General features: G+C 41.1%; 1 long non-coding RNA gene across 3 annotated transcripts in view; it reads left to right on the top strand.

Moving 5' to 3' along the window:
* The first annotated feature begins 4,874 nt into the window (after nucleotides 1-4,874).
* LOC121818749 (uncharacterized) overlaps nucleotides 4,875-25,999 on the top strand; it is a 53,000-nt gene continuing 31,875 nt past the window's right edge. Inside the window, exons 1-3 of one of the 3 annotated variants that reach the window (XR_009599424.1) lie at nucleotides 4,875-5,315; nucleotides 12,666-18,680; nucleotides 22,661-22,804. This is a non-coding gene — a long non-coding RNA (uncharacterized LOC121818749). The remainder of the gene's footprint in view (nucleotides 5,316-12,665; nucleotides 18,681-22,660; nucleotides 22,805-25,999) is intronic. The other 2 variants (XR_006058839.2, XR_009599423.1) reach the window with 2 other exon arrangements.

Below are 25,999 nucleotides of genomic sequence, written 5' to 3'. Positions count from 1 at the left end.
CTTAGAGGGACTGGGTGTGTAGGGGACTCTCTATCCCTATATCCTTATCTAGACAACGGAGCAGAGATGGGTCCCACTGTAGGGAAAAGATGCCTTTTCTCGAGTTTCCATTTGGAAGGGTGCTTGACTTTTCTTCATTCTTTCAGAATCCCTGATGCCTCTCTAACAGGCTTTGTTTTCTGTGGGTATAATTTCTGGAAGAGATTAACATCTCCATTTCCGACACTGTGGAGACCCTGAATGGGAATAACAGTGTAAATCACCTATTCAAATTGTGGGGATGAAGACTATAAAATGCTTTGCAGTCATTAAGTGCTCCACCAATTTTTAAGGATAAAGCATTTTTCATGTCAGTTTTATATACAAAATTTATGTCAACTAGTTACAAATATGCTTCAGTCTGAAATTCTCTGAGGCTTATCCAGAACAGATGAAAACTTGAACATAATAATCAAAAAACCAAAACACCTCCATTATCGCTTTCTTAACTGTATACCCATGCTTGCTCTAAATCCAGATCTATCAATACCATTCTGAGTCTATCTGGGAGACAGTGTATTGATTAGAAAGGCTCTTCCCTGCAAGTAACAAAAAAATCTAAAATGGCTTAAACAAATAGGAGTTAAAGAATTGATGCTTTTGAACTGTGGTGTTGGAGAAGACTCTTGAGAGTCCCTTGGACTGCAAGGAGATCCAACCAGTCCATTCTGAAGGAGATCAGCCCTGGGATTTCTTTGGAAGGAATGATGCTAAAGCTGAAACTCCAGTACTTTGGCCACCTCATGCGAAGAGCTGACTCATTGGAAAAGACTCTGATGCTGGGAGGGATTTGGGGCAGGAGGAGAAGGGGACGACAGAGGATGAGATGGCTGGATGGCATCACGGACTCGATGGATGTGAGTCTGGGTGAACTCCAGGAGTTGGTGATGGACAGGGAGGCCTGGCGTGCTGCGATTCATGGGGCAGCAAAGAGTCGGACACCACTAAGCACTGAACTGAACTGAATTTTTCTTACATTATCAAAAGGCTGGAGGTAACAGTTTTCTGATTGGATTGTTAGCTCAACATTTCCAAAGGGTGTGTGTCTCCGATTTTCTTGGCTTTCCCCTCAGGATTACAAGATAGCTGCTTTAGTTCCAGGCACAAAGTCCTCTATTCAAAAGAGAAAATTGATGAGTATAATGGTTTTAAAATGTAGCCTCAAGTCCTTTGATGAGTCTCCCATTCAAGCAGGGGTTCTATGCTTCCCGCCCCTCCCCTCAACCTCGAGAGGGTTTGTGACTGCTTCAACCAGTAGAGTATGGTAGAAGTGGCATTATGTAACTTTTGAGGGTATATCTTGAATGTCATGTAGCTTCTGTCTAGTTCTCATAGAACACTTACTATCTGGATGTTCATTTTGGCATTCTTGGAATTCTCCGTTTCCAAATTCAAATTCCATGCTGTGAGAGGCCTAAGCTATACAGAAAGTTCATTATAGGTGCTTCAATTGACAGTACTAACTGAGCCCAGCCTTTGAGTCACCCCAGCCCAGGTGGCAGAGATAAAAGTGGAGAAGCCTCCAGATGATTCCAGCCCCTGGCCCTTCGAAATATCCCCAGATAAAGACCCTGACTTCATGGAGGAAAGATAAGCCATCCACACCATGCTCTGTATAAATTCCTGACCCACAGAATTAATTTTGAGCAAAATAAAGTGACAGCTGTTTTCTATTGCTATGTTTGAGGTAGTTTGATAGGCAACTGTGGATGCCTAGAATCAGAAGAATTAGAATGCAGTGCCAACCACATCTTCCCTAAGTGAAAAAATAAAACATTTCCCAGAAGGTCCCCATCAGACTTCCCTGCATAACTTGCTAGTCATGACATGGTCACCCCTGTCTGCAAGGGAAGCTGGAAACATAAGAAATACTTTTGATTAAAAATCATCTTTTCTGGGGAAGGTATGCCAAACAAAACAGAGGTACTCTTAACAAGGAGGAGTGGGGAGAATGAATATTGGATAGCTAGATTACAGAGCCTGCCACAGTAGCATAAGAAAAAGATATATTTTTAAATCATATGCATATGTGAAAGTGAAAGTTGCTCAGTCATGTCCTACTCTTTGCAACCCATGGAATTCTCCAGGCCAGAATACTGGAGTGGGTAGCCTTTCCCTTCTCCAGGGGATCTTCCCAATCCAGGGATTGAACCCAGGTTTCCTGCATTGCAGGCAGGTTCTTTACCAGCTGAGCCACAGGGAAGCCCAAGAATACTGGTGTGGGTAGCTTATCCCTTCTCCAGCAGATCTTCTTGATCCAGGAATTGAACTGGGGTCTCCTGCATTGCAGGCAGATCATTTACCAACAGAGCTATCAGGGAAGCCCTAGAATATGTATACACACGCATCCACACACTATATGGTATATATACTATATACTAATGTATGTTGATTGCTACATTTCTCAATAAAGATTGGAACAGAAACTTAATATGCAGAAAATAAGGTGAAAGAGAGGAATGGGTAGGGAAAGCACTACCCTCTCAAATTAGAATTAGTTTGGGTTTTGGTGTGGTTTTCGGTGTGGGTTCAATGTCTTTGGAGACTCAGACATACTTTGCCTGTGGCTCTGAACACTATATTCTCTTAACTTGCCCCATTTCTCTCATTCTATATCCAGTGTATTTATTTTAAAGCCACTGAGCCTAGAGCTGGTTGTTTCCAGTTCATACTAGTGAAAGAGTCACATAATATAAATCTTTAACTTTCACTGTGCCTTCTATATATTCGGTTTTATTTCAGGAATGTTAAGTTTTATAACAGAGTAGTAGTCAAATAAAACATTCTCCCCAGCTCTGAAAATTTTTTTAAAAGGAAAATCTTAAGGCAAACATTATCATTAAAGTTGAACAAATGTGTCTTGGGCAGTTCTAGGCTGAGTTACTAAGTTGTTAGGCAAACGCTGCTTCACTGACACCTTTCTATACTTTTTTATAATACTGGCCTGTTTCTCCACTACATTTCTGGGTTACTAGTGAATATTTGTATGTCTTCTGCTAAGTCATACATATTACGTTTTTAAATACCCAGTAGAGTTTTAAAACGTCAACACTGGAATGGAGTTTAGCTCCATAGACTAAGAGGTTTAATTCAAATGACTATAGAGACCAGGAAATTCTCATGATCGAGAAAAGTGTTACAGGTGGAGACCACAGGGAGTGATGGGGGTGATAGACAATTTAGGAATATGTGTCCTTTGCTGATTAGGATCCCCTGTGGGAATGCTTGGCCTAGGGTTTTAGATTTTTAAATCTAAGTCAGAAATCTAGATTGAATTTCCCAATTTTGGGGTTGGGATTTTAGGTCAAATTTCCCAATTTTTAAATCCTTGGATGCTTTTCAAATGTGTCCCAAGGGAACCTAATGTAGTTTAACTTTCCCATGGGGATTTTGTGACCTACACTAAATAATCTAGCTATTAAGAAAGGAGGAGAAAAATTCAATTCATTTAGCCCCTTACTATAGGCACATACTCCCCTGTGGGGTTAAAGAATCTGCCTGCAATGCAGGAAACACAGGAGATATGGGTTTGATCCCTGGGTCAGGAAGATCTCCTGGAGAAGGTAATGGCAATCCACTCCAGTATTCTGGCCTGGAACATCCCAAGGACAGCTTGGGACAGAGTCACAGAGTTGGACATGACTGAGCCACTAACGCACACACAGGCACATGCTAGTTCTTATTATCAGTTATTTTTCACATGGGTCTTAATTAATACAGAAAAAGGTTTTTTATTGTTCAGTCATTGAGTCGTGTCTGACTCTGTGACCCCGTGGACTGTAGCACTCTAGGCTCTTCTGTCCTTCACTATCTCCTGGAGGTTACTCAAACTCATGCCCATTGAATTGGTGATGCTATCCAATCATCTCATCCTCTGTTTCCCTCGTCTCCTTTTGAATATTTCCCAGCATCAGGGTCTTTTTCAACAAATCAGCTCTTTGAATCAGGTGGCCAGAGTATTGGAGCTTCAGCTTCAGCATCCATCCTTCAGTGAATATCCAGGGTTAATCCACCATTTAACAGTCAAAGTATCCACTATTTCTTTTCTATGGGAGGAGTTTTCAGGGACCTCTTTCATGGACAGGTGGCTTACTTAAGACTTAAGGATCAAGATCCACACCACGTTAACACTACACCTAGACACCAGAAGAACATTCTGGAATATCCCACGTGTTCAGTCTTACACACCATTCACTGTTGTTCTTTTCACCAAGAATCCCACTATGAGAATTTTGGAACAAACAATTCTCTTAGAGCCATCCAGTTGCCCTTCATTCCTTTTAAATTAAGTGTTAAGATGAGAGGATTAGAAGGAACAATTTTGCTTGAAACTTGGACGGTTGATTTGGAGGGATGGGAGTATACAGCGGGTGCATGGATCAGCCAGAGCTTATTAAAAAAAAAAAAAAGGTGGAATGTCATAAAAGCAATTGTTCTTCAGGCCCCTGTCTTTTATAAACAATCTCTTTGAATGTCATTAAACATCCTATCAGGAAATTCAAATCAAGCCTCCACAAGAAGGACAGATGGCTTTTGAGAAGAGCTGTACAAAATGGATGACTTCTACAGAGTTTAGGAACATGGGTCAGCAGCTTCAGATGATAGCTTTCTATTAGGAGAGCAACAGTGCTGCCCTGACCGCAAAGTACACAGCAAGGCATTCTCGAGCTTCGTGTTTATTCTCTAACTGTACATGTTTTATTAATTGGTCTGCAAAGCTCAGTTCTGCTCCCGAGGCAGGCATTCTACTATCCCAGAGAACAGCTGGACTTCCTCAGAGAGTCTGCCAGCAAGCCAGGCTGCCTTTCTTACCCCTCAGGCATATAAGAATGGTCAGAGGACTTGGTTTTTCTCACCGCTAAGGGACTACCAGACACCTCTCTGCTTTCTTGAATGTCTTTCCTTGGACTTGTGTGTGTGTGTGTTGGCAGTACCCTTCTTTTCTAAGCACCTTTGAAAGACATTTCTTTCTCTCCTGAGTGTGTCTCTTGTCTTCCCTCTGGCAGTTAAATACAATATTTAGCTTCTTTCTGTATTTTTTTTTTCCTCTTTTGACTTGGTGAAAAATAGAGGGGCGAAAGCTTTACGGAAACCTCAGCATGTGTGTTTCGCTTGCCCTTTGTTTCCCAGTGCCTAGCACAGTGGCTTGCAACTCAAAACTTTTATTCAGTGTGGATGGATGGATGGATGGATTGATGACTACATGTTTGTAAGGAAGGTGTGGAATCCAGCTGAAGGTGCAGCACAACCGTGAAAGGAACGACTCTAGGCAACAGGTGAGACATTTAAGTGGAATTCTACTGCTCTTTCTCTGTGATATGTTGCGTGCTTGCACTTCCATTCATTTGTTCCACATTTACTGAGGGTCCACTTTTCTCCCGTTCTTGTGCAGTATAGCGGCAGACAGGCCACTAGTGGCCTAGTGCCCTGGGGTACATGTTGGGAAGGAGGTGGCCAGATGGGCTATGAGAGCACAGAGATGCCAACAGGCTATGGGAGGATGGAGTTTTGTTCTCATCTTGCTCATATCAGTTTAAAGTCAGAGTACTGGAGACGTAATCTAAGCAATGGTTATGCTTTCAATATGAATCCTCTTTCTTTCATTTCTTGTCTCCTAGTACCCTTCACTTGCCTTGAGAATGAAAATGTTTCTCTTTCCATCCAGAGGAGGGTAGTAGGGCCCTCTGTTTTAAACACCAAGGTCTCTAGGTATTCTAACAGGTATGCAGGATTGCAAATGTTTTTGCTCAAAGGTAGTGGGAACCTAATCTCTTTCTAACGAAGAGTCTTCCCATCAGGGATACAGTCTTAAGGAACAGAGAACATATGGGAGAAGACCCCAATATCAGAAAGAAGTTTCCTGGATCAGAGAGTCCTGCTGCCTAAGTAAAGCCTAAGGCCTGATTCTAGAGAGTTGTCCTAAGGTGGGTCTGCAGCCTGGTTAGTGCCCCTGCACTGAGGGGCACTGTTTGAGTGCCTAAAAGATGTTCTAAACCTGTGGCCTCCCCAGCTGACCCTCCAGTCTTTATCACGAGACAGTGTTGCAGGTCCACATGAGAGTGCTTTCCCACTGACCATCCAGCTAGTGACTGAGTAGTTAGAATACCAGCTCTGCCTCAAGCCGTATCATCCAGGGCCCACCTCAGAGGACACCTCCCTGTGATGTTCAGAGCACTTGTAAATCTAACAGACCCTTGGTTATCCCTGGGGAGGAGCTTTTGTACATATATTTTGGGGTCAAATGGAATAATCCAAGTGACCCATCTCGGGAAGTGGGGAGGGGCCGTTAAAGGTAAAGTGCGATCTGAAATCTCCCAGCTTGTGTTTGAATCCTGCTTTCATCACTTAGTAGCTGTACAAACTTAACCTTGGGCAAATTACTGAGCCTCTCTGAATCTTAGTGCTCTTATCTATAAAATGAGGTCTTAGTTCTAGTTGGGAGGATTCAATAGGCATTTACATGTGAAGTAGTTGTCACAGTGCCTGGCATATAGCATACGTTCAGTATATGTGTTGTTATTTTTTTATGTATTTAAAAAAAATTGGAATATAATTGCTTTACTATGTTGCATTACTTGCTGCTGTACAACAAAATGTGAATCATCTATCAGTTCAGTTCAGTTCAGTTGCTCAGTCGTGTCCGACTCTTTGTGACCTCATGAACCACAGCACGCCAGGCATTCCTGTCCATCACCAACTCCTGGAGTTCACCCAAATTCATGTGCTTTGAGTTGGTGATGCCATCCAGCCATCTCATCCTCTGTCATCCCCTTCTCAGACTTTATATTTTTGGGCTCCAACATCACTGCAGATGGTGATTGCAGCCATGAAATTAAAGGATGCTTACTCCTTGGAAGAAAAGTTATGACCAACCTAGATAGCATATTGAAAAGCAGAGACATTACTTTGCCAACGAAGGTCTGTCTAGTCAAGGCTATGGTTTTTCCAGTGGTCATGTGTGGATGTGAGAGTCGGACTGTGAAGAAAGCTGAGCACCAAAGAATTGATGTTTTTGAACTGTGGTGTTGGAGAAGACTCTTAAGAGTCCCTTGGACTGCAAGGAGATCCAACCAGTCTATCCTAAAGGAGACCAGTCCTGGGTGTTCATTGGAAAGACTGATGCTGAGGCTGAAACTCCAATACTTTGGTCACCTCATGCGAAGAGTTGACTCATTGGAATCAGCTATAAGTATACATATATCCCCTCCTTCCCACCCCTCCCACCCTATTTTATTTTTGTTATTGTTTTTATTATTCTAAGGACTCAAAGGATACGTCAGGGATGGCTACAACTCTCCAGAGTCTGAAGGAAAGACTTGGGCTCTAAGTGTCCACTCATCTACTCATTCTCAGCCCTTATTTGGAGACCTTGCTTATTCTTCTCTGGGTCTGGGATCAAGGAATGGTGGAAAATGCAGAATTTCTGTTTATTTCATTTATATATATGAGTCAGTTCAGTCACTCAGTCATGTCTGACTCTTTGCAACCCCATGAACCACAGCACACCAGCCCTCCCTGTCTATCACCAACTCCTGGAGTTTATGCAAACTCATGTCCATTGAGTTGGTGATGCCATCTAACCATCTCATCCTCTGTCGTCCCCTTCTCCTCCTGCCTTTAATCTTTCCTGATGTCAGAGTCTTTTCAAATGAGTCAGCTCTTCACATCAGGTGGCCAAAATACTGGAGTTTCAGCTTCAACATCAGTCCTTCCAATGAACACCCAAGACTGATCTCCCCTAGGATGGACTAGTTGGATTTCCTTGCAGTCCAAGGGACTCTCAAGAGTCTTCTCCAACACCACAGTTCAAAAGCATCAATTCTTCAGGGCTCAGCTTTCTTTATAGTCCAACACTCACATCCATACATGAGTACTGGAAAAACCATAGCCTTGACTAGACCCTTTTTGACAAAGTAATGTCTCTGCTTTTCAATATGCTGTCTAGGTTGGTCATAACTTTCCTTCCAAGGAGTAAGCATCTTTTAATTTCATGGCTGCAATCACCATCTGCAATGATTTTGGAGCCCAGAAAAATAAAGTCAGCCACTGTTTCCCCTTATATTTGCCTTGAAATGACCGGGTATTTTTATCCAAATGGACCATGGATTCTAGAGTATCTTTTAATTGGAAAACAAAGGCCTTTGTCTTCTCCTAAGTTTCTCTGCATCCTGTTTTGTCCCATTATCCTACCACTAACTACATTATTACCTCTCATTGGCCATTCTATCTCTGCCTTGCATCCAGCTCCCATTGCTGGCCAGAAGAGATTGCAGACTGGTCTGAAGAATGGGGGCTCAACATCATCTATAAAGGATTAGGACCCTATTTCTGCTCAAAGACTTTTGAAACCAGAACAGAAAGGGAGCATGCTTATGTTCAATTAGGTTCTTATCAGCGTGGTTATTTCTTAATTTTTCAACTCAATGTCTCATATTGTTCTTTTCTACCTTCTTGTCATTGTGCTAGATTCAATAAAAACTGTTGATGGCTTACTTGGCTAAATGCGGTGCTTTCAAGGACAGTTACATTTCCGGCCCTTCCCCACTTCCCGAGGCTGTTCTCTTATTTTTATTACTTGAGAAAATTCCTCATCTCTAGTTATTCAATTAACAGTATAAAGGAAGAAGATGTTATACAGAATGTCGCTGACAGAATGAAGAAAGAAATTACTGAGAAGTGATTTTATATTGTTCCTGTTGCTCTGGAAAAGTTACTTGTTTAGATTCCAGAAGTCACTTATTTTAACCTAACAAGTCTCAAGCTTCAATCTTTGTAAACAATGGATGTTGCTCTAAAATGATAGACAATGACAGAAAAGTCAAAAGAGATTTTAAAACTACAGAACTGGCTGGCAATATGTGTTCAATGAGTGGCTTCCTAAGTGGCTCAGTGGTAAAGAATCCGCCTACAATGCAGGAGAAGCAGGTTCAATCCCTGGGTCAGGAAGACCCCTGGGAGCAAGAAACGGCAACCCACTCCAGTATTCTTGCCTGGGAAATCCCAGGCACTGAGGAGCCTGGCGAGCTACAGTTTATTAAGTTGCAAAAGAGTTGACCATGACTGAGCAGCTAAACATAAACAACAGAAGTGAAAATCGGTATCTTATTTCCACAATTATAATGGTGCACAGAGTGCCTTTGGCAAGCTAGGGACATTTCTATTTAATTTTCCACTCTATCATGTGTAAGGAGTTGGATATCTGAAAAGCTGTAATAACTTTAACATGGAATCATTCTGGTAGATTACCAAAAGGCATTGTTCTTCCAAAAGTAGTTGGATAGCTTTCTTTCTAAGGAAACTGTGAATCCAGTACCGAGGCCAGAAAAGTAAAGACTTAGACAGAGGTAAACTTTATATTGAGCATGAAACAGCTTCAGAGCCACCAACTACTTCATTTGGACAAAATGAAAACTTAAAAGCAGAGAGAGAAAAGAGAGAGAGAAAAACTAGACATGTTTAGATAGTATGAAACTTGATGGAAATAAATTTTGATTTGTGACTAATGCTCTCAATTCTATTCCAATTTTATCCTGTAAAACCAGCTAGGGGAAACAACAGCCTGTTGTAATTGAGAAGGGAAAATAATTATATCTACAGGAAGGAACTTTGACCTTGAGATTGGCTTTATATAAAAAAAGCAAGTATGTTCACTACTGCTGCTGCTGCGTCACTTCAGTCGTGTCCGACTCTGTGCGACCCCATAGACAGCAGCCAACCAGGCTCCTCCATGTTCACTAATAGTGAAACAAAGGCCAGAATATTTGGGATCCTAAGACTCTGAATTTTAAAGAAGTAACATCACCAGTATGTGAAGTATGGAAAAAGTGAAGAAAAAGATTGAACAGTGAGGGCCAGCCAGGGCAGAAATTGGGAGATGTCTTAGTTGAAGGGGCAGGGGTACTTAATGTAGGGTGACTTTTGGGCCGTTTCTTTGAGTCACCAGCATTTTTTTTCTTGTCTAGACCAGGGGTCTTTCCCGCTTTACCTCCTGTCCTCTGCCAATCTTCTCTTTGTAGTATGTTCTCTAGAGTTAGCTTTTGATACCTGGAAGATACTAAGAAGGTCCTCACTGCTCGAGAATTCCCTGGTTTAGCTGAAAGTTGCTTGGACTGGCAAACTCTATCCTTGATAAGAAAACTTCTTTACTACAGTTCAAATGTGCTTGCTGTGAAATAAAGGAAGGCTGTAGGATTTGGTGTTGGGGGTGGGTGGTCCTATTGGTCTGGGTTTATGAGGGAGAAATTTCTTATAGCAAGTGACATTTGATCTGCGTATATTATGAAAAAGCAGCCATGATGAGGAAAGCACTTATTAGACTCACAGACTTAAAATATTGGTACTAAATGTTGCTCATTTGAAAGCAGGTAGAGGTAAGTCATTTTTTCATACTGTTCATGGGGTTCTCAAGGCAAGAATACTGAAGTGGGTTGCCATTCCCTTCTGTGAAGAAAGCTGAGCGCTGAAGAATTGATGCTTTTGAACTGTGGTGTTAGAGAAGACTCTTGAGAGTCCCTTGGACTGCACGGAGATCCAACCAGTCCATTCTAAAGGAGATCAGTCCTGGGTGTTCTTTGGAAGGAATGATGCTAAAGCTGAAAGTCCAGTACTTTGGCCACCTCATGCGAAGAGTTGACTCATTGGAAAAGACTCTGATGCTGGGAGGGATTGGGGGCAGGAGGAGAAGGGGATGACAGAGGATGAGATGGCTGGATGGCATCACTGACTCAATGGAGTGAGTCTGAGTGAACTCCGGGAGATGGTGATGGACAGGGAGGCCTGGCGTGCTGCTATTCATGGGGTCGCAAAGAGTCGGACACGACTGAGCGACTGAACTGAACTGAACTGAACTGAGGGAAGTCTGGATGGAGCAGAAGGTGCAGGCCGGAAACTGAAACAATATTTATCGTTATTCCTTTACCTTACATCTTAAATGTCTGTCTATCTATCTCATACAGGTTGAAGATAACAATAAAGCATGCACATGATAAGAATTCAAATAATATTCAATGGCAAATGATGAAAAATCTCCCTCCCAAAGACAATCACTGTATCTAGTTTCTTGTGGACCCTTTTGGAGATATTCTGTCTAGACATGTACATTCATAGGTCCATTTCTTTCTCTCTCTCTCCTTTCCCCTCTTTCACACAAACCGCAGCTTACATTCCACCCTGGTCTGCACCTCATTTTTTGCTGTTGTTTGCTTATGTTTTGTTTGTTTTTTCCCCCCCCCCCATCTTAACAATATATTCTAGAAATTGTTTCACTGCATGGTCACAACTTGTGGCATCCAAATTGGGGTGTAAGATGTGACAAAAGATTGTTTCTGATTTGTAGGTTCACTTTCGCAAAAGATTTTAAGAGTACAGTGATTGTATTGCATTTAATTATTTAAGGGAATGTACTTTATTAACATAGTGTTCACTTGCTTGGCTTGGCACATGTGTATGTGGGGGGGCGGGGTGGAGAGTGGGAGGAAGGTGGGTCTGGAAGGAGGAAAGCACTTTGAACAGCTCCTATAGGAATCAAGTGTAGAGGTAGACAGGATGGAACACAGTAACCACCCCCAGCTGGTTTCAGCCCTGTTCCCAGCCATCATATTTTGAAGAGAATGCCACTCCATTAGATGATACTAACTGGAGCTGGATGACATTTAAAGGAATTACAAACTTCTCATTAGTTTTTATTTGTTAGTTTATAGATTTTATTTTTTTAAAAGACGTTTTAGGCTCACAGTACAACTGGAAGAGGATGCAGAGATATCAAGTACAGCACATGCATTTTTTTTTGTCGCTCAGTTGTGTCCAACTCTTTGCGACCCTATGGACTGTAGCCTGCCAGGCTCCTCCATCCATGGGATTTTCCAGGCAAGAATACTGGAGTGGGTTGCCATTTCCTTCTCCCGGGGATCTTCCCGACCAGAGATATGAACCCGAGTCTCCTGCACTGCAGGCAGGCTGTCTACTGTCTGAGCCACTGGGGAAGCCCACAGCACATGCATAGCTTCTCCCATTCATCCCCTATTAGAGAGGTGCTTTTGTGATAATTATTGAATCTACATTGACGCATGGTAATCCCCTAAAGTCCATAGTCCACCTTAAGGTTCACTCTTGGGGTTACACATTCTATGTGTCTCAATAAATGTATAATAACATGGAAAATCCACTATTATCCTACAGAATATTTTCACTGCCCTAAAAATCCTCTGTGCACCACCTCTTCAACGCTCTCCTATTGGTTTTCAATTATACCTAAAAGTTCTTCAACACACTTTAGCAAACATTTTCGGAGCCCCCGCTGTGTCTCTTTGGCGCTTGTCTTTTCAGTGCATGTGGAAGGCAATGTTCCCTGCAGGCAGAGTGATCCTGCTGGAGAGCTTTCTTTCGGCTTATGTGAGGGCAATCAGGACATGCCAGGGAATTACTGTGCCTGTAGTAGTCCTCATCAGTGACAAAAAGGAGGTGCAGGATAAATATTCCTGTCTCCTCAGTCTTCAGTGGGACAACTCTGGGATGCAATCCACCCTGTATTTTAGTAGTACCCAGCGGGATTAAGCCTCAGAAACCCACAGAGTCTTCCCTCTGTATTATTTTTTTCCCTCTTGCTTACTTTCTCATTTTCCTTCCAGTGTTTCCAAGGATCTCTTTTATCTGCTGCTGCTGCTACTGCTAAGTCGCTTCAGTTGTGTTCGACTCTGTGCAACCCCATAGACGGCAGCCTACCAGGCTCATCTGTCCCTGGGATTCTCCAGGCAAGAACACTGGAGTGGGTTGCCATTTCCTTCTCCAATGCATGAAAGTGAAAAGTGAAAGTGAAGTCGCTCAGTCATGTCCAACTCTTAGCGACCCCATGGACTGCAGTCTACCAGGCTCCTCCGTCCGTGGGATTTTCCAGGCAAGAACTACTTGCACTCAAATCATTGTCTTGGGATCTGTTCTGGGCAAAACCAACTTTAGGTTCTGGGATCCTTCCAGCTTCATCCGTACTCCACTCCAAAAGAAAGTGCATGCCATCACTGTTAGTGACGGATTCCATTTTGACAGACCCCAGTCTTCTTGACTGTTTCAGAAAATGGGATCTTTTTCATTCTTCCCATTGAACCCCCAACTTGGCCATAGTCCCATTCTCAACTCCAGGGAGAAAATAGTGTGAAGCAGTGCTCATGTGGTCTGTGCATTATCTGTTTTCCATGTGAGCAGACGCCTGTGTGAGTTGACCCATGCTGTTGACATAAAGCAGCACCTTGCTGGGCTCATGTAAGGAAGCAGCAAGAACGATGTGTCCATCTCAATAATTCTGGCAATCCTCATTCCGTGCACAATCTGTGGGTTCCCCAGCCAAGGTTTCTCACCTTTTGTAGTCATGTTATAGCTTTCTTGATCTAGTTTTTACCTTTTGTTTGAAAGGGCTTATGAAGGTATAAACTGACGAAGAAGTTTGGAAATGCTGGCAGGATCCTAGAGATAGAAATTAGCTCCACATTGAGACTCTCAAAAGGTTCTGTTTGTAGCCAATCAAAAAGCAAGGGCTTATGTTTCTCTTACAAGAAGAAAGGTGAACTCAGTAAAATAAATTAGTGTGACTTGAACTGAGCTTTTCAATGGTTGTCTGACCTTTTCATGAAAAATTTACATGCCTTTAGTGCAATCATTACACATTCATGGACAGGTTTTTTTTTTTTTTTTTTGAACTAATAAATAAGTGGGATGGAAGCATTGTAATTGAGATTTAGGCACTTACTGTGTGTTGGGTCTCTGTTCATTCATATACCCAGAAGAAAGCAACAAATGTGGCTCCCATAGAGACTGGTTCACCTAGTAGATGTCTAGAGTAGTTGGTAAAACTCCTTTTGTGTCAGAAGGAAGTGTAGCTGTTGGTCACAATCTAACTGTCACTGGTCACTTCACATGTGTGGCTTAGAGGCCACTTAGAACAAAGACTGGATTTGTGTCTCAGGACTATGAAGGTTTTCATACATGCATAGGTCTGCTGGAAAAGAGAGGTGGGAAGGACCAGAAAACAGCTCATCCCAAAGACATTTAACTCTAGCCAAAGACCTGTCATTTGGTCCTGATTATGAGAATTATAGGATTTACTGCCTTGAATGCTCTTCTTAAGTCATCATTTCCATTTTGGAGATGAGAGACTAAAGTTGAAAAGATTGAAGGAACTTGCCCAAGGTTCCTCAGTTTAGAACTAGACCTCTAGATACTTTCCCTTTGACTTTGAAATAAGTGATTCTCAACCAAGTTTGAGAATAAAGACTCTCCCTTTAAAGGAAAGTTTGGAACTTCTTTTTTTTTTTTGATGAAAAAGTAGTTTATTGGTTTTCATTAAATAGACTATTACACAGAAATAAAAATGAGTAAATCATCAGTTCAGTTCAGTTCAGTCACTCAGTCATGTCCGACTCTTTGTGACCCCATGAATCACAGCACACCAAACCTCCCAGTCCATCACCAACTCCCAGATTTCACTCAAACTCACTCCATCGAGTCCGTGATGCCATCCAGCCATCTCATCCTCTGTTGTCGCCTTCTTCTCCTGCCCCCAATCCCTCCCAGCATCAGGGTCTTTTCCAATGAGTCAACTCTTCACATGAGGTGGCCAAAGTACTCATTTTTATTGCACAGAAATAAAAATGAGTAAATCATATCCACATACAAAACAGATAAATCTTAAAAAACAGTAAATCATTTGAGAAAAGTAGGTATGCATATAAACAAAAGAGAGAAGAAAAAGTAAAACAGACACAACAAATACATGGTGTATGATCCCAAATACATAAATTCAAAAACAGGCAAAAATAGGCTAAGTTGGCTAGGGATTGTGGCAGGCAGACTCCTAAGGTAGAATCCATAATTCCAAGCTCCTGGGCTTACACTCTTATGTGTTCCCCTCCTCTGGAATGTGGGTGGAACTTATGACTCTCTTTTGCCAAAAGGAAACAGCTAAAGTGATGAGATGTATACAATTGTGTATATGATTGCGTTACATAAGTCTCTAATGTCTATCCTGCTAGAGTCTCTCTTTCTCTGAAAAGTTTCAAACTTCTGAAGGATAGTAGTCCTGGTTTTTAATAGTCGCTGTTCAAGGAAACACATATATGCACCTGTGTATGTGGTTCCTCTGCGATAACCCAGCCCCACTGCCCATCGTGGAACTTTCTCAAATATTAGGATTCTTTTTTTGTCTCAAGGATCCTTTCACTAGTTCAGTGTTTAAACCTTCATTCGGGGGATGAAGAGAGTCAAGAAACGGGGTGGGGGGTCATTTTGGCTTCCTCCCTCTCCTTTGACACCTACATTCAATTAGCCACCAAGTGTGGCTCCTTCTCCCTCTCCCACACTGGATGGCCAAACTACACTCGCAAGCAATTGGTCCTTTCGCTTCACTCCCACTGCCCTCGGGCTCCTCCAGCTTTTTGTTGAGTCACTGAAACAACCTCCACATGGCATCCCAGATTTGGTTTCCTTCCTCCTCTAATTCATCCTGGGCCCCATTGTTAAGCTTATCTTTCTAAAACACAAGCTTCATGCCAATTACCTTCTGAGAAATCTACAGTACTTGGAAACCTCTACTGTCTCTAGTATAAAAATACACCTCCATCCCATTTTGGCTTTTGAAGTCCTATCCAACTGATTTCCACTGTTTTTCTGATCAGATGTTGCTGCTGCTGCTGCTAAGTTGCATCAGTCATGTTCGACTCTGTGCGACCCCATAGACAGCAGCCCAACAGGTTCCGCCATCCCTGGGATTCTCCAGGCAAGAATACTGGAGTGGGTTGCCATTTCCTTCTCCAATGCATAAAAGTGAAAAGTGAAAGTGAAGTCACTCAGTCATGTCCAACTCTTAGCGACCCCAAGGACTGTAGCCTACAGGCTCCTCCGTCCATGGGATTCTCCAGGCAAGAGTTCTGGAGTGGGGTTCCATTGCCTTCTCTGCTGATCAGATGCACTTGGGTTCACATACAGCTTGGTTATTTACTGGCTATGAGACCTTAGGGAAGTTTCTTACTCTCCTTAAGTCAGTTTCCTGATCTGTAAAAAGACCACAGGAATAAGGCCTATCTTTCAGGGTTGTTGGGAGAATTAGAAAAATTAGCTAACACCAGATTCATTCATTCAGCCTTCATATTCTTATGCTGCCATTCCTCATTCCTTCCCGTGAGCCCTTCTCTCCAGGAAGTCCATTCTCTGCGTCGACGTCTAAATGTGCCATGCTCATTCATGCTCTAGACTTTGTTGGACTTATGTGTTCTCTTCTAAGAAATCTCTATCTTTCCTTCCCTTCCTTTCCTTTCCTTTCCTCTTGTATTTTTCCGAATTCTGTTATCTCAGAGTCCAGCTCAGGATTCACTTTCCCCTAGGAGATCTCCAAACACTGCACCTGGTCTTTGTCCTCTAGACTTCCCAAGTGAAGTGAACAGACAATGAGTCATGAATCACTTAGCCCAGTGTCTCCCCACATGTTCCTGGTGGAAGGTGATACACATAAAACTGGTCCCACGATCAAGCTACACAGGAAGTCCTATAGACTCCCTGTCTTACAGCTTCATAATTCATATGTGCCCAGTCAGGCTTCTGAAAGGCACTACAAAAATTTATTTAACTTTGCTCAGTGTTGCAGTTCTCAACTCTATTTGGCTGTGGAACTGGTTTTTCATATAAAAACTGTTAAATCAAGGAGTGTGTGTTCCTAGGAGCACACGGTGAGAAGCTGACTTAATGGTCTCATGATTTTTCTCTCTTTGGGATATTATTTTCCTGGAAGCTGATGATTCCCTCTTTCATTTTTATGTTTCCATCAGCATTTAGCCCTGTGATCTACATTGTCTAGGTGCTCAATAAATATTTGTTAAGTGGAATACAGTTTGAAATGTGGACAGGGAGAAGAATTTGAACATATGGTTCTTATTTTTAAGGGTTCTGGTCAAAGTATGGTAAAAATTAATATGAAAAGTGGTGCCTTAAATAAGATTTGGGAGCCTGTGCGTTTCAATTATGCATGTTATCCTTTTGTTCTATTTATTTAGAGGTGAGAGATTTGGTTAGATTGTAACTCTATGTTCCCATTTGTTTTCCTTTTTAAATGGATTTGAAATAAGGTACTTAAATAATTTCAAAAGTTTGTTAGGATAGAGCCACAGCTCTGGGAGCCAGTTTGTGTGTATGTGTTCCAGATATGCACACATAGTATCTGTGTAGCATGCCCATCATTTAAGCTGAATTTCTTCTTAAAGGAATCTGAATATCATTTTGATTTAAAACCCATATTTGGGGGCAAAAGTCTGGAAATAATGGGACCAAAGTGTACAATGCTATAATAATTACAACCTTATAGTAGCATTTTCCCTGGATAGTCTAAATAAAGTTTCATTTATTGGAATGACTTTTTAACTGTACCCTTAATTCACCACAGATATTTGAGCTTTAAGTTTTGCTTGATTCTTATATTTGAGATAGAACTCAGATACTGAGTGTGTATGCTTGCAGACAAATGTTGTTTTATAGGAGAGACTCTTACATTTAAAACTCTGGGGAATATAAAGTTGAAGATGACCTTGGAAGGAAAAAATTGAAAGATGTATTATTGCCATCAAATGTCTGGATTTCTCAAAGGAGTTAGATCTGCTGAAAGGAGTTCCTGTGTTTCTTCATTAAATGGGTTGGCTGGGGCAATGAAGGTCTTTGGTTTTGTATCCCTTGGTCATGTCTTTTAAAGAGGAAGTGAAGCTCCTGGTGAAGCCAAGGCCAGACATTGGTAGCGTTGAGGTTCACGACTTGTTCAGCCTGCAGACTCCTGGATGACCTTGCATTAGTCATGCCTCTCTGGGCCAGTCTCTCCTCCCATACCCTGTGGGAGGGTGGTGCCCCCTCTGAGGTTCGTGTTTGGATGAGTTATCAACCACAGTGAAGCACCCACTTGAATCAGTCCTTTGGATCCTGGAGCAAAATAAGAAAAGTGTTCTTCATTCACATGTTTTTCCATCCATCTTGCTTGTCTGGGTGTGGTGCTTTCATTTCCTCCGACGAGGAGCAGGGGTTCTGTCACTCTTGTTCAGTATTTAAAAATAAAAAGCACTGAAGGTTAAGCCTTCAAGCATATACACTTTTAAAGAGCATTTCCATACTTGGGGTGTTTAATGTATAACAGCAAACATTGATCTTTTAAGACCCCTTTCATTTTCATTCTCATGGTGTATGATAGTGTTTGTGACTTTGTTGAACTGTGAGTACATTGTTTTATGCATTGCACTGAATCACACAAAATTGTTGTTTGACCATGTTTGACTTACAAAACATCACTTTCTTATGATTCAAGCTACCGTAAGTAAAAGAGTAAAATCTACCCTGGTCGTCTTTCCCTTCAATGCAACTGTCTTTTCTTGCTGGTACAGGTTGTCTGAAGCTCCATAAATCAAGAGGGAGGGGGACTCAATCCCAGAGTTGTTGACCGTGTTGTCATAGCTGGCTGGGCTCTGGAGTGAGGATGGCCAGTGTTGGGCACAATTAATTCATCCATAGAAGGAAGAAGACATTGAGCAAAATATTTCAATGAAGTAATGGATTTAGATGCTGTCAGGAACATCTAAACAGCACAGCAATTGCTTCTACGTCAAACGTGACATTTGGCATCGAGGGTAAGTTTACAGAGCCAAAGCTAAACGCAGGTCAGAATCTGACACTGTGTTAAACCATTTTGATGTGTAGCATGCGGCTTATGTTTTTTGATAAGGCCAGCTGCAGTTGATTCTTTAAGCAGTAGGAGAATACAAATATAAGAGAAACACAGATCCTTATGGAAAAAAGATGCAAGTAGAATTATTTTGCTGAGTGGGAAGGTGGAGATGGAGGTTGGAGAATGGGGTTAGGAAAGAACGTAAAAAGTTGAAGAGAGGAGTGGGGATACTGACCAAGGTACTTAGCACCATAAAATGTCAGTGTTTGCTTGGACAATGCCAGTGGCTGTGCATGAGGTAAGAGTGACTAGAGAAACTCGTATCCTTTCTGCAAAAAAAAAAAAAAAAAAAAAAAAAAAATCCCCCAAAACTCTAAGTTCAGAGAAGACTGTAGTCAGACCCCTGACTTACCAGAAGCGAGAAGTGGGGTTACATTGATCAGAAAAGTATATTATGGGGCAAAGTACCCACCTCTAAATCCAAGTCACAGCTTTTATACAATCTTACATAAAAATCAACCTCATAAAGCATGTATCTACAAGTACTTACATTTCCTTTCATTAGGATTCAATCTTTCTTAATCTTCAGCATTAAAAATTAAAAAAAAATTTATTGGTGTATAACTAATTAATAGTTCTGTGTTAGTTTCAGGTGTACAGCAAAGTGATTCAGCTATACATATACATGCATCTATTCTTTTCCTCAATCTGTTTTTAGTATTGATTGTAAACAGGATATTTTAATAGATAGCTATAGTGGGAAAAAAAATAGATACAGCCCCACTTCTAGCCTGTACTTTCCTGCAATTTATTTTACAAATCTAGTATTATCTGCTTTGAATGTTTTATTTCTGCCAGTGCTCTTTATGGAGGAATAGTGTTACTAGAAAGCACCTGGCACATACTGGTTGTGCAATGAAGGTGTGAGTGTCATGAACAAACAATTGACTTATTATTATAATGGTGAACTGGATCTGCTGTTTTTCACCTGGAAGTCAAGATGAGATATGCTTAGTGAGCTTGTGAATGCTGAGTGCTGGGGAGCCCTGAATTCCTGTGTGGTCACTGTGAGGTTTGCTTTCCCTGGCTTTAACTCTCATGCAGGAACACAGTTATTTGGGGTTATACAAATCATGGGGTGAAAAACAAGGAGAATTTTGACCAAAATGCTCAAATATAGTATCTGTGATGACATGTCATATTTAAGATCTACATGAGAAATGTAGATTTTCAAAGACATAAAAGGATAAGATTAAAAATATATATATATATTAGAAGTATACAGGAACAAGTCTCAGTCAACATACCCCTAAGTGGACTAGGAAGCTTTCTGATTCCTTAAACATACTGAATATATTGTGCAAATGGTTTGGGAATATAGGCTTGCTGGGAGAGATTAGTTTAAAAAAAGCAAAAAGATAAGAAATAGAACACGCTTAGGTCATTTTATCCCTGGAGGAAGAGAGTGTTTGCTTACCCACTGAAGAAAGTGTTGATGAAGTGCAATCTTTAGTCCAAACCATTTTGAAAATGACTGGTCAACTTTATACTGGATTCAAACAGAGTTCTTTCTCCTTCAAAAACTCATAATTGATTTGGGAGACAAGGCATACAGATGAATAGAAGGCAGTCCAAGGTAAACACCCATGGAAGTGGCAGAGAGTCATTGTGGCGGGATTAGTTGAGTGTTGAGAAAGTCAAGGTTTTCTAATTAAAAGTTTCCATGAGAAAAAAAAAGGAGACTCTTAGAGTCATTGTGCTCACTATGCTCTTCTCTTTCCAAGGAATAGGCTTAAGTGGTTAGAGGATTCACACGTAAATAAGAAATCTTACCCATATGGCCTCTTGTATGCATGAGAAATGGAATTACTAGGCTCTGGGGGAAGACCAGAAACCATAGTAACAGCCAAATCTCATGATAATCAAGAAACTCAAAGAATCGCCATTTTTCTGTCCAGCCATGTGGGATGATTCATGGATTATGGTTTGTCATTAATACAACTCAGCTTTGTTGTGTTTACCCTTCTGATTCCTCTGCTGAACACCTATTTCCATCTTCAGTTCACATAGGCTACGAATCATTTTAAACATTGGCTGATCTTGGTGAAGTATCTATTTTAGCCCAGCAAGTTGCCGTCAAGTGGGAAGATTTACAAATTATAGACATGGACATTTGTACATCAGCCACTGTTAAGGACACTTCCTTCTTTAGGGGGCTATTGCAGGGACCCCTTTAGCAGAACTTGAAGTCATGGCACTGACTGCCCAAGCCAGGTAGTGTCCACAGACCTCCTTTGGCAAGTACCCTTATGGGCTCCTTGCCTTGACTTTGAAAACTCAGATGCCATTTAATTTAATTTCAGGCATGAGATGTGCTATGCTCTTAATATCTATGTTGTACCTCTGCCTGCCAATGCAGGAGATGCAGGAGATGTGGGTTCAATTTCTGGGTCCTCTGGAGGAGGAAATGGCAACCCACTCCATTGTTCTTGCCTAGAGAATTCCATGGACAGAGGAGCCTGGAGGGCTCCAGTCCATGCAGTCACAAAGAGTTGGACACACTGAGCACACACACATTAGTCAGGGAACCAGCCAATTAATTCTGTGTTATTTTCTATATTTGGCTTGTATTTTTTCCCCAGAAATACACAGTACATGAATATAATGCAAACACACACACATATACACATATATGTGTGTGTATGATTGATAAATATATATCTCAATGCTGCCTTTTACAAGATTGTTATGATTTATTATAAACAGAGGATTAGTTTTATTGAAATGCTAATGCATTCAAACTATTTGGCATTTTTGAAGGAAACAGTATAAAGAGAAAGCCTACTACTGTCTCTTTCCAAGATGGATCATTAGAAAATTAATATGAAAAATTCCCTCAGGTGCCAGAAAGGCCTTGTAGAGAAATAAGCATGATAATGCTACTAGTGGAGTTGTGGTTCTTAAAAATGATCCTGGCCTCTCAAAACCATCTCGCCCACCTAGAGGGAGTCTGAAAAAGTCCTCAACTGCCATTTTGAAGTTTGAGGAGGAGGCAGAGGCTGCTCAGCATCTTTTGTACAGAAATCCAGGAGACAGATCTGACCTTCTCCTGGAAAGAGAGAATGAGAAGCCCTTTCTACAAAGATAACTGCACAGTAAAAGATGTCCAACTCACTTTTAATAAATGATAGTGATCATGAGAGTAAAAGGAGGTGATGGACATAACGCCATGTTTTTGACAGATCAGCATAATCTGCTCTGTAAATCTCCTTCCTTTAAGGCTTTAGTTTATTGTCAATGTTTTCTTCCCAACTCCTCTCAAATTGCTCCCTCACACTTTGGTAACCTTGTGTTTTTAACTTCTCTCTTGTTGTCTTTGCTTCTTGCTGAATTTCCTTATATAGAGCTGTAATAACTTTAGATGATTCTAAGACTAAGGCATTTTAAGAATTGAAGTATGTTCCCTGTCTCTTCAACTCTTTTCCTCCACTCTCATGTCCTGCGTAATTGTTAGCCCATTATATTATCTCATTTGAAGTGGGGCTAGGTTCATGGTACTATGGATTTTCAATAGCAGACATAATTAGTAAGTTATTATATTGAAGTATCTGAGTGAACTCCGGGCGTTGGTGATGGACAGGGAGGCCTGGCGTGCTGCCATTCATGGGGTCACAAAGAGTCGGACACAACTGATACTTTCAGTCAGTCTGCTTCTTTTTCTCATCCATTCTCTTTGCTTTGGATTTTTCCTTCAAAGTGTTTTCAGTCATGACTTTGTTCTATCATCATGTGAATTATCTTGTTTTATTTTCACGTTTATCACTTCAGAGGTAATAACATGCTTGGAGAATCTGAGTTATGTGTTATGTGCTTTGTCTATGGTTTTTCATCTAGTTTTCACAACAATTGAATGAGGTAGCAATTCTTATTCCTGTTTCACAGGCGAGAGATATGAATTCAGGAAGGTTTAGAATACAACACTGATAAGTGATGGAACCTAGATACAAAACTCAAAACTTATGATTTAATTACTGCGCCCTGCTTCTCCATGTAACTACTACTTATGGGATCTTTACTACCTACCAGGTAATTTTAGATGCGTTCTCTTGGAAGTTATCCAACAACTCTACGAAGAGTTAAATAGCTACATAACCTAATATTAATAGCTGTGTGACTGCTAGTTAATGAACCTGAGCTTTATCTCATCTGTGACATGATAATAATACTACTTGTTCCATCTTTGTTCCACAGTTAATATGAATGTTTCATGAGAGTATGAATATGAAAATAGTTTTTAAACCAGGAAGAATGATGTAGTGGTACATAGTGCAAGTGTGGGAATGTTATTTACTGTGTTAATGGGGGCAATTTTCTAAATAAGAAATCTTAGGAACAGAGAGGTAGATGTAAATTTAGCCACAAATGTGCACCATGTGTAGGGAACTGTCCTTGGCACTTGCTGGAATGCTCTGCTCAAGTTTCTTGGTCCACGTCGGGCAGATCTGGAATTAGAGTTGGGTGGGCTTCCCAGATGGCCCTAGTGGTAGAAAGAACCTGTCTGCCAATGTAAGAGACATAAGCGATATGGATCCCACCCATTGGTCTGGAAGATCCCCTGGAGGAGGAAATGGCAGCCCACTCCAGTATCCTTGCCTGGAGAAGCCTCTTAGACAGAGGAGCATGGTGGACTATGGTCCATAGGGCCACAAAGAGTTGGACACGACTGAAGGACTTAGCACATGTTGCGTCTAGATGAAAAGAAGAGTGATTTCTAAGAGGTTCTCATTTCAAAGCTGAAGGACTGGTTATAGTCAGAGTTGCTGCTGAATTTACGAGTGGAATTTCATGCTGACTTTCCCTGCTGGAGTTTTGTACTGGCCTCATTGCCCTAGTCCTGCATTACAATACGCTTTTCCAGTGTAATTGATGATGTCCAGATTTCTTTGGCTCTTTGACAAATGCCTTGCTATACAATGCTCTGTCTGGAGCTTTTTATTATTTATTCACTGCTTTACTTTTTAAACAAATGGAAATGAAAACAAGACGCTTGGTTTGAAAGCATCCATGGTTTAACCGCGCTGGTTCTTCGGTGCTCCAGGGCCGCGTGTTTTCTTGAGGACTCACTGAAAGTAAGGCTCAGGCCACTGGCTGAATATTTTAAGCTGTTGGTAGGTACTCTGTGGGGAGGTAGGCAGTCTTCTGCCTTTTCTCCCAGATAATGAGACAGGACGCCCAGGGCAGAGTCAGGGACAAAAAGTCACTGATTCATTTTCCCTCTCCTGCCACTTGCTCTTACTGTGTCCTCAGATAGGGAAGATCATTATACTGTGTCAGACTGGATGATATTTGAAAGAACGTGGGTGTAGTTTCTAAGTAAGGATATATTTGAGATAATGAGGAACAGACTTGTACCAGGGAAATCAAGGTTTCTGTATGGTCTCTGAGGCGCCTGCCATACAAACTCAAGGCCAAGCTAATCGTAGCCAGTTTTTAAAAGAGATCCTCCGGTATCAATTTGAGAGAATAGATATATTACTTGAGCAAAAAACAACAACTACTAAAAATTGATGTTTAGAATAGAGATGAATAATTTCATGTGTTAAGGCAAAGCTGTTAACCAACAACATGAATGCAAATTCCTATTATTAAGGAGTTCTATTGCCAGGTTATAAGAAAATTCATCACTTCCCTAGGGACACAAGTAGCACTTAGTTTATTTAAATAAGTTCAGTTACTCAGTCATGTCCGACTATTTGAGACCCCATGGGACTGCAGCACACCAGGCTTCCCTGTCCATCACCAACTCCCAAAGTTTGCTCAAACTCATGTCCATCGAGTCAGTGATGCCATCCAACCATCTCATCCTTAAATAATAATATTTAAGATTTTTTGGCAGGTGTTGTGTGAGTTTGTGTATGTGTGTGTGTGTGAGATATGGTTTAATTTATTCATTCATCTCAAATTATAGAGAAGTTTGTAGCTTACATGGTTTCAATCAGTCCTGACCTGTTTTTCATGTCTTAATTGATTTGAATGGATAAGAGATGGCAATAATAATAACAGTAACGATAATAATAATACTATCTGTATAGTGCTTTGCAAAGTTCATTCACAAAATGTATCCCTTTTAATCTTTAAAACTCTCAAGAGAGGATTTTTTACCTGTGAGTCAGGTAGAGCAGACATTATTATTGTTACTTCTTATGGCAAGTGAGCTATGTACCACTATAAGATTGTTAAGGAGAATTACATATTTTCTTATCATAGTCATATTAAAAAACTTAAATATTTTAAAATTAATATAATTATTTAGATTTTATTTCCAGAATATAACAGGTTTCCGGTAAAACACTAATTGGCAACAATTATTGTGCCAGGAAGTTAACACTTCAGTAGGCTATGTAAAAAGCCTGACTCATGGTCTCAGATCAGCGGCCTTCTCTTCCTTACCTGGACACGGCTGCTTTATTAGTACTCCACACTGTGCTATGTCGCCTGGAAGATACAAATGTGTTTAGGTCATGCTATGTGCCCTCCTGTTGTCCGTGATCTAACTGGAGAGAAAGACCATGGCCATCGCTGAACCACTAATTGTGGCCAGGACTGCCTGGGTCATGCATTCCCCACCTTGGAGTCATAGGGAAGGTAAGACCATCCAAACCACATACACCGAGAAGGGTAGGGGTAGTTCTCCAAAGTAAAGTCAAACTATCATTTTTGGATAAAAGATGAGCAGATTAAGGGCAACAGATGCCCAGGTCAGGTACTTCTGATGTCCATAAAGTGACGAAGTCCTAGGTTTCCCCCCTGACCAATTTCCTCTTACTCTCAATTCTCCTCTCTCCAGGTACAATTCTGGCATCTCTAGTTGCAAAATGAAATACGTTTTCTTCTCTATAAACATGGTTATTATACATGCTGGTTAAGCATAGTTAATATGGTACTATTTGTAGTATATATTTCAAATACATAAATTTAAAGAGCTTTTTGTGGGCAGTTTTGAGGATTTAACCATCATTTATAATACAGCATCTATGGCAAAATGTATGCTGCGGAACCAAACGCTCAAATCAACAGACAAATTCTTGGAACATGAACTGGGGTTGTATGAATATGACTGAGTGAGGAATTGTGCAGCAGAACTTGGAAGGACTGAAAACATTCAGAGAGAGGAGTCCATAGGAGCTCTGTGAGTCTGGGGAGAAGGCAGAAGGCATCCTGATACTACCAACAATCCATCAGAATCCTGAGGGCATCAACATCTGACTTGGCTTCCCCCTG

This window comes from Ovis aries, chromosome 2 (genome assembly GCF_016772045.2).
Source record: "Ovis aries strain OAR_USU_Benz2616 breed Rambouillet chromosome 2, ARS-UI_Ramb_v3.0, whole genome shotgun sequence".
NCBI classification, from domain to species: Eukaryota; Metazoa; Chordata; class Mammalia; order Artiodactyla; family Bovidae; genus Ovis; species Ovis aries.
This window is presented reverse-complemented; position numbering and strand designations above follow the sequence as displayed.